The following is a 9,961-nucleotide window of genomic DNA, read 5'->3' on the forward strand; positions in this document are numbered from 1 at the left end:
ATTTGGATATCTTTTATAACAGTTCGTTTTTTTTTTTTAAAATTACAGGTTTTTACCCAAATGAACCTATTACAAACATATCCATGCAGTTTTATTCTAGATTTACGTGTTTAGTTTTCCGCGATAGGTGAGGGTGTCACAGTTGGTATCAGAGCATATTTGCTCCCGACGCACGTTTGTGCACCCCAATATAAATAACTTGACCTTCAAATAATAAACTTGAGAGATGGGTAGGATGGGTAGACTTAGGACCTTATGTTGTAGTCTCTTTGTGTTTGCTCTTTGTTAGGTACTAACCTGTTTGTTGATTGTCATTTAATAATTGTTGCGTTCTTGGACCAATGACCGTGAGCTTATCTATAGCTAATGGAGTTATTACCCTTATTATAAAAAAAAAAAATTTGAACTAAAGGTTTTGAAAATATTTTAATGTTTTTCACTGGTTTTAACGTCAATTAGTGTTAAAGCTTGTTATTGGAGACGTCTGATAATTAGTTTTATCATTTGTTGGTGTAAAAATGTATTTTTATGTCTTTGAATTGGAATATTGATGTTCTTGAGTGATCGCCAAGAGTATCTCCGTTCCATTGAAAGGACACTTATATTTTAAGAAGATCAAGGTTTAGTGCCTATTGCTGAGGATTGAAGATTTGTTCAACCTTTGAAGAATGCTTCAATTTCCTTGAAGATGTTTCTCGTTCTTTTTGTATCTCGCCTTATTCTTAATCTCTTGGTGCTTATTCTCCTTCTAAACTCCCTTCTGTTTTACTTTAAAAGCTACGCTTGTACTCCTATCTTGTCCTTTGTTCTTTGCTTATCCTCCCTTAACACCATTAGATAGTACTTTTTCTTGTGAGGAATGTTGACCTTGGTTGGAAAATTCGACTTTTGAGGAGATTGTTTGTGTCTGACCCTTAACCCTGGTTTTGAGAGGATGTGATGTTAGAAAGACTTAGGTAATGTGATGAGACATACTTAGTGATTCTTATACCTAGTTCCTTGACAAAGTGAGTATAATCGATTGGTGGATTCTTTGTGCTAGGAATGAGTTGCCTATGTAATTAAAGTTATAGAACTTGGCGTTGTTGTTTATGTTTGGGATTTGAAAGCTTAGTAGGTTCAGCGTCATCACCTTAGGAGTAAACATGAGATAAGTTTAGAATATAAATTTGGAAGAAAACCCATTTTTAGATGTTAACAATCCCGTATAGATTGGGAATGTGATTTGGTGTTAGTTGTTTCTTGAGAACTTTGTTGAGAAGTCTTTGTCAATCCATTCTTTGGTTTTTAAAACATTGAGGTTGTGTCGAGTGCTTGAGATAAAGAGATGCTTTTATACTTGAGTGGTAGATTTGATTTAGGGAAATCCTAATATGTGATAAGATAAGTGGAAGAAGTATCTAACTGATTTATCACCCCTTAAGCGAGCATTTATTTTACCTAGACCCTTGTTGTTTGGGATTTAGTCGTTGTGTTATAAAGGTACAATACCCTAATAGACGTGACCTTGTTAAAGAGAACCTTAAGTTTTAGGAAGTGTATGGATTAAGCCTTAAAAATCCTCTTTCGTACCATTAATCGTTTTCCTCCCTTTCGTTCATACATTGGTTGGATTTGATTCTTAAGTATAAAAGTTTACTCGTTATTTCCTTGTCTTGAATATCTTCCTAATTCTAATATCTCTTACTGGTTGGTAACTAGTTATCTTTATGATTCGACTCTTTTAGTCTCACATCTTGACATGTTCATATATCCCTTTTTAAATTTCCTATCATTTTCGACACGATTATTACCCTTTGTTTCCTTAGTGGAGTGATGACATTGTTGTTTGGGTTATGAGTATCTGGCGTTTCCTTGTTGTCTCATTTCCCTTCTTCTTTCACCATAAGCGTTACCGTTCATACCTCCTTTCCTCGCTTCATCTGCTCCTACTTTAAGTTTGACACTTGTATCTTGTGAAACTCTATCCTTGACATCCTTGTAAATTTGACTTCAATTCTTATCCCTAGGAAGTTCATCATACCTCTTTTGTTGGTTAAGCTTGAACCCTCTTAGCATACTTGTATCTATGATGTCTAACTTACTTTTCTTTTCGCACAATTTCTAAATATTTCAAGCTACCATTTTTGGTTTGTTGTTAAAAATTTTATGTTACTATTACAAAATTTTCCCTACTTGTAAAGATTTGGAAAATGAAAATTTGATTTAATTCTCTAATTGCTCTTTGAGTATAGACTTCTTTATCATGGTTTTGAGTTGCTAAACCTGAGATTTTTGTAAATTTTATCCAATTTCTATTCACTTTGATCTAATTATGATGCCTTTGTCAAAGTTTAATATTATATTTTCAGGAACTTGATTCCCCTTTGAGTTTAAAGGTGAAACTTTTATTTCCATTTTGGCTTTTGCAAAAGAAAATTTGAATGGATTTCCTTTTCTTTTGATTTTAACGTTGATCGAATGTTAGAACTCGTTATTAGAAACGTTTAATAACTTGTTCTACACTTGTCGGCGAATAATTTTTGTTTTAAATTTGTCTCTGACTTGGAAAGTTAGCGTTCTTGTGTGCACAACAAGAGCAATTTCGTTCCATGAATGAGACTTATACTTTTGAAAACTCTTCATTAATGTTTTCGAAAGTATTTTGATTTTTGATTTATACAAATGATTTGCCTTTGACCTTATCTTGGATTTGGAATGTGATGTTCTTGAATGCGCAACGAGAGCACTTCCGTTCCTTTGATGAGAATCAGTTTTCGGAAAATTTTATTTGAAACTTTTGAAAGAATTTTGATTCTTACGATAAGTGACCTTTTAAATGTTTTGGTTACCGATTCCAATATCAGTTTTATTTTTATAACCTTTCATTTATACTTTCAAGTTTCGAGGACGAAACTTTTTAAAAGATGGGGTGATTGTAACACCCCGTATTTTATTAAGTTGGATAAAATTCTTCTAATTGCTATTTTGAATTTAATTACATCATTTAACGATTTATATATTTATGCTTAGCTAATTAATTAATTTTATCATAATTCGATACGTTAATTTTAATAATCATTAATAAGTTTATTTAAAGTTAGTTCGAATTTATTGAAATTAGTTCGAGTTTATTTATTTAATAATTTCCGTTTCTTTACGAGTCCTTATGAAAGTTGTTTTAAGTGAACCCGAGATGGATTTTGGGAACAAAACCGTCCAATTAGCTATTTTGAGCTTATTTCACTAAATTAGCAATTTTTTTTATTAATATCCGTTAGTTTCATAAAAATCGCTAATAATTCCGTTTCAAGCCGATTTCTTATTATTTACGTTAACTAGCTGAGTTTATTTTATTTTCACTCATTAAATTTATTTATTATTGATTCCGTTTTATTACTGAAACTTTTACTAAAACCGGTTAAATTTAACTCGAAACGGTTTTAATAACTATCGAAGTTTCTTAACGATGAAGAAACGTACGTATAATAAATAGCAGGCAGGCAAGCTGCTCCCTCATTTCTCACGCAGCATTCTTTCTTCTCCCTTCCTTTTTTCTTCTTTTTGTTCTGTTTTGATTTTTTTGATTTTAAATTGATCCTGCCACTCCGTTTGTCATCCGTTATCAATGATTTTCGTTCCATATTGCTGCTCCCATCGTTCCTGTCAATCCGTTGTAAGTAAAATTCATTTTCGTTACGTATTTTTACAAACCCAATTTATACGTTCAGCTTTATTTATTATAAGACGGTTGTAGATGCTAAGATAGACGGTCTTGTAGAAGATTTGTTAGTCATAAATGATTAGTTCAATCGGAAAAAGGTAACAATGATAGGTTACTCAATATTACTTGTAAAATATGTTTATTTCGAATGCTGGTTAGTCTGTTTTATAATTAAGACGGTATATAATTATAAATAGGGATCCTTATGGATGTTAATTAGTCAGTTGTATAGTTGAGACGGTGTATACTGACCTCTAGGGATCATTTGGGATGCTAGCTAGTAAGTGGTATATTTAAGACGGTGTATGCTGACATGTATGGATTGTTTTGGGTGATAATTGGTGTGTTTTATAGTTGAGACGATGTATACTGACATGTAGGGATTGTTTTGGACTAATTTGGACTCTGTGTTGGGGCGATTTTTGTAGTCTTTAGGGACTGTTTTTGAGTTGCTTTATACTTGTGGATTTTCGCTCTAAAACCGTTTTAAATGCTGACTTAGTTGGCTCAGATAGGACCGTTTTTAGGCGCGAGAATGGAGTCTTAAGGGGACGATTGGTACTCTGTTTTGGGCAGGGACGAGAGCTGTCATCTTGGGTTTTCACTTTGCATTTGAGGACTGGAGTTGGGGTCGAACTTAGGCATCTTTTGGGTTCTGTTTTGGACTGATTTTTGGGTTAGGTTATGAAGTAGGGTGAAGGGTGGCTATGGGCAGTCGGGTGGTGGTCGTGTCGGACTCTTTGTGGCTTGCTTTTAGGCGAGTCTGGTGGCCTGGCTGTAGCTTAGCAGTGGCCTGGCCGTGGCCTAGGCAGTGGCCTAGCTAAGTCACAAGTTTGAGGCCATGTGTAGTTGGTGGTTAGGCCGAGTTTGAGGTTGTCATAATAATTTTAGAGCCGTGTCTATAATTTTTTTTGACGCTAGTTTGGTTTATTTAAAATATAATTAAATTAATTTCCGTCTCATATTTTTATATAAAGATAATTCGTTAATATCGTCCTTTCACATAATTATTTTAGGTGGCTCATATGTGGTTGAAGATGAAGAGTAATTTTGGGTTTTAGAAGCTTTCTCAAGTTATTACTTGTCTCTTTGCTAGCGTAAGATAACTATTCCGAGTTACTCGACGAATTAATGTCACATTAGTAGTAAATGTGGTGCTTGTTGTTTGTTAAGTGTTTAGGTGATTGATAATGTGTTACTTTCTTTTTTCACATGATAGAAATTAGAAATAGCATGAGAATTATATTGTGATAAATTTTGTGATTTGGGCCAAAGTAGGCCAAGACTCGAAAGTCGGGGCAGTTATTGACCGAACGAGTTTGGTCAAACTAGGTTTAAACCAGATCAACCTCGATTTGACCGATGACCCGTCGCGGGACTCGGGTCGAGGGTTTGTCTTTGAGGTAAGATTGGTTGTTATTGGAGGTTTTATGTTATGCCTTGATATTTGTAATTATCATTTCACATGTTGGTTGTTGGATGCTTTGGATGCCTTATGCTTGAGTCTTGTTTGCCTTTAGCCATTGTAGTTTATTCTCATGGACTATGATACTGATGGTTAGCTATAATTTGGTTATTGATGACATTGAGGATATGGTTGGATTGTCTGCTGAATAGACATTTATATAGCCTTTCACATGATAGAATGTTAGCATTTATGTTGGTAAGTTGGACTCTTTGCCCCTCTTATGGTTAATTGGGTATCATACTTGTCTTGTGTGGTGTGGGTTGAAGTATTCAAGCTGGGACTAGCTGGGACTAGGTCCTAGGTGAGTATTTCGGCCTTCATCATAGATAGGTCATTATAGTCTTTGACGAGTGTATGTTCACTGCTTAATAGCCTCTGTGTTCCTGACTTGGTGGGTTTATATCCAAGTTGGGGCATGACCTCGTTACTTATTTTGAGAGTAAGTGGTCAGCTTAAGTACTAGCCAACCCTTTGGTGGACTCCTTAGGGTACTCACATGGTTTTATAAAATTGTGGGTCTTGGGTGCGGTGGTGTGTATCCGCATGTCTAGGTCTCCTGTGATTTTAGGCTAGTGTTGTGTTGTGTCTTGGCCATGTTTTGATAGAACCTCTGAGCCAAGATACCGGTTCGATTACCTTCCCTACCTCGTGGTATAGACTCGAGTTACAGAGTGACTATTGACCGTACTAAGAACTTATGCCTGTCTTTGATATATTGCCCTTTCTTGTTTGATGATTCTATGAATCATAGAAGGTGAGATGCAAGCCGGCTATGGTTGATAGAGTTTGGATTCCTGGATGTTATGTGATTCACATGATAGTGTAGTATGAGTCGGTCAAGTGTTCGCATGCTAGGACTATGTGTTGTTATATTGTTGTTCACATGATAAGCACGATTGTCTAGCATCTATATGCTAAGGCTATGTGTTATTCATATTCTTATGTTTACATGTTATATTAATTATGACATTTCGTGGCTGGGAGAACTCGGAGTTACTCCCCACTGACTGTGGCTTTCGTATTTGTATAAAATGCGAATGACAGGTAGGTGATGCATATATGGGGTACATGGACGAGCTAGTGAGCAAAGTAACCTTGGGACCTAGATTGACTTTATTATATTGTGACCCTTATATATTTTTATGTCACATACATTTTAGGGACATATGTCTCCCTCTTTACATTTGGTTGTATAATTTGCTATTCGCGACTTTAGCGATGGTTATGTTATGAAACTTCTAGTTAGACCTTGTATGTTTGACACCTTCCAATTTGGATATCTTTATAACAGGTTCAGGTTTTAAAAATTACAGGTTTTTACCCAAATGAACCTATTACAAACATATCCATGCAGTATTATTCTAGATTTACATGTTTACTTTTCCGCGATAGGTGAGGGTGTCACATATCGTGCCTTGACTCTTGAATTTCTTAGCTCGTATGTCTATCTCCCAAAGCAACACTTGATTCATTTTAGATTGTTAAATGTTGAACGGTCTTTGACTTTTGATCGGCTTTCTGAGATCCTAGGCATTGATTAGTATTATGATGAGAATTTATATAATGTTGCTGGCTTTTCTGTTGTTCGATATTTTCCGTTGTTTAATGGTTTTGCGGATGCAGATGTCAGTTCTATGGCTTTTCTAGATGTGCAGCATGTCTGCCTTAGGCTCTTTTTGCGGTACAGGAGTTATTTATTATTTGGGAGGCATCACAGGAGTAAGGCCTCGTCCTTAAAGGTATTGATTTGGGCTAGTTACTTGAACCCCTATCAGGAGGAGCCCTTCCAGTTCTCTCCACTAGCCCTTGTTTGTTGATACGTGCATTTTATATAGTCTTTTTTAGCCTTTATTACACGTATTTCTCTGCGATTCTAGTAGTATTATGCTACAAATGTCCTCCGGATAGTCTACTTTGGTCTGTCTTGCTTTATTTGCAGGAATGAACCCGAAAGTAGTAGAATCATGGCTTTTATCGTCCCTTAGCTTGCGTTTACAAAGATGGAAGAACTGGAGCAAGATTACCTTTGCCTCGAGAAGCGTGAAGTGGTCCCGGAAGCTAAATCAACGAAACAAGGAGCTGGTTCAGTGGTATTTACCTCGATCGAAGGCTTTTGTTGGCCAATCTGCTCGATCGAGTAAATATGGGTGATGAACAATGATCGATCAAGACCCTACTGTTCTCGATCGAGAGGTGCATATTTGAGGTTCCTCGATCGAGTATGTTATGTACTCGATCGAGGGGTTCTGCTGAGGATTTGTTCGATCGAGGAGTTTCAAGCTGCTCGATCGAGAAGATTTCTATCTGAACGCGAGATTTTATTTTGCGTGAACTTATTTATCTTATTAAGTTGTGTTTAATAAATATCTTTCCTATATAAAGGAAAGACTCATTAGGTTTAGGTCATCCTTTACTCATTTTCATTCATCTTTTAATCAACTCTTCATCACTCAGTTTCGGTTTCTACTGTGCGACGCTAGTTTGCTCTATTGCCGGAACTTAAACCTTTTTAATCCTTCTTTCTCTTTTATTCAAGGTTTAATTCTCTTTTGCATTCTTAATTACTTGCCATTAATTTTTGTTTTATTAGTATTGTTAATTATTTTATGCAATTTCTTATTATCAATCTCTATATCATGTCATCTATTATATCATCAATTATTGCTAATTTTATTATGAACATGCGTAACTAATTCTTTTATTGCTAGGATTAGGGGAGCCATGGTAGTGAAACAATAATGTTATAATTAGATTAGGAGGTTTACATGTGAGAATTGATTCATAGCAATTTAATTGTAATCGTTTAGTTGAGTTCACGCTTCTAAACTCGTTAACCCGGTTAAATTCAAACCTAGATCGAAAGATTGGAATAAATAGATCTGTTATGAACAATAGATTACACTACTGAGGGCGAAAGCTAAGTTAGTAGTATCTTAGGGCGGATAGCGGACCAAAAGGACCTTTCCTTTACCCTTCTCACATCAGACCGACTGACCTTACTCTTAACAGAATTTTGAGATATCATGGTGAACCGACATCCTAGCATTCTTCTCTCTATTTGATTACACCTTTATTTTATTTTAATATCTTTATTGTTCTTATTGTTCTCTCTCTCTCTTTGCTTTACATTTCGTTCATTAGTTTAGTTAAAACAATTCAAACACCCCCAATTTGTTACCGTGACGGACTAGAATAGCAAGTAGATATAATAGCCTCCCTGTGGAGTACGATACCCGACTTGCCTCTACTATATTAGTTAGAGCCGGTTGGTTTATTTTTGATAGGGTTGCAACAGCCGTGTCAAATTTCGGCGCCGTTGTCGGGGAGGCAATTAGTTTATTTACTTGTTTTATTTTGTTTGTTTTAGTCTCAAGGGATTTATTCCTTGAGACAGTTCTTACCTTTTCTCCTAGTGTTGTTTTAATAGGTACTACAGGGCCTAACTAGAACGTTCTTAAAGAAAAGTCATCAAACGGAAGGCTTGAGTACTTTTGATCTTCCACATATGTTCCATACCATGGCGCAGAAGGTGGTATATTGTGAGAGATGTGGTGTTGCAGGGCATGGAGCCGTTACTTGTTTGGCGGAGAATGATCAAGTATATGCTTTTCGGCAGTATAGGCAAGGTAATTATCACAATGGTTACCAAATTAGGAGTCATCCAAACTATACTCTTCCTCCGCCGCAGAATCATTATGCCCCGCCACAGCAACAAGGCTTCCAAAAGCCTCCATTTGTTTGGTCGCCGCAGCAACAAACTCCTCCTCCTCCTGATAAACAGAAAGAAGAAATTGTTGAATTGACATCTTTGGTGAAAACACTTGCATTACAAACACAAGCGATTATGCAAGCTGCGCAGGCTAAAGATGTCGTCATCGAGAGACTTGCGGCTCAGTTGGCTCACGTAATTGCCGAGCAAACTTTTAGGCAACCCGAGACGGTCTATGCTATTATCACCAGAAGTGGTATTCCCTACGAAGGACCGGTTCTGCCTATTGATGCTGAAGATGATGATTCAGGTGTTAAAGCTACTGTTCAAGAGGGAGAGTAGAGTGAAAAATTCAATCGAGAGCCCTACTATTCTCGATCGAGCGAAATTGCTGAAGAAGTACTTGATCGAGGAGAAAATTGTACTCGATCGAGCAGTACAGAAGACAAGACTCTTGATCGAGTAACACAAAGTACTCGATCGAGTGAATATGCAGGGAAAAGCTCTCGATCGAGTAGTTCTGGTTCTCGATCGAATAGTATTGCTGCTGAAAGTGAGAATTTGTCGGCAAAGTCCATTTTGGACGACAATAAGAAGAAAAATGAAGGCCCGTCTATTTCAATTCTGGTTCCATTTCCAGGGCGGCTACTGAGGGCGAAAGCGGAACATCAATTCGTCATATTTGCTGACCTTTTGAAGAGTCTTAAAGTCAACATTCCGTTTGCCGAGCTACTAACCCAGGTACCCTCTTACTCGAAATTCATGAAAGAAATACTTTTACGTAAGAGGAATGTAGATGAAACTGAGATGGTGGCCTTGACTGAGGAGTGCTCCGCACTTCTTCAGAATAAGACTCCACCAAAGATGGCTGACCCGGGTAATTTCTCAATTCCTTGTTGTATTGGAACTCATTTAATTGATAATGCGTTGTGTGATCTAGGAGCTAGTGTAAGTGTCTTACCTTTGTCTCTCGCAAAGAGACTTGGTTTGACAAAATTTCAATGCACCAACATGACTGTACAGATGGCCAATCGTTCATTATCACGGCCATTAGGAGTCTTAGAGGACGTTCCTGTTAGGA

This window comes from Silene latifolia, chromosome Y (genome assembly GCF_048544455.1).
Source record: "Silene latifolia isolate original U9 population chromosome Y, ASM4854445v1, whole genome shotgun sequence".
NCBI classification, from domain to species: Eukaryota; Viridiplantae; Streptophyta; class Magnoliopsida; order Caryophyllales; family Caryophyllaceae; genus Silene; species Silene latifolia.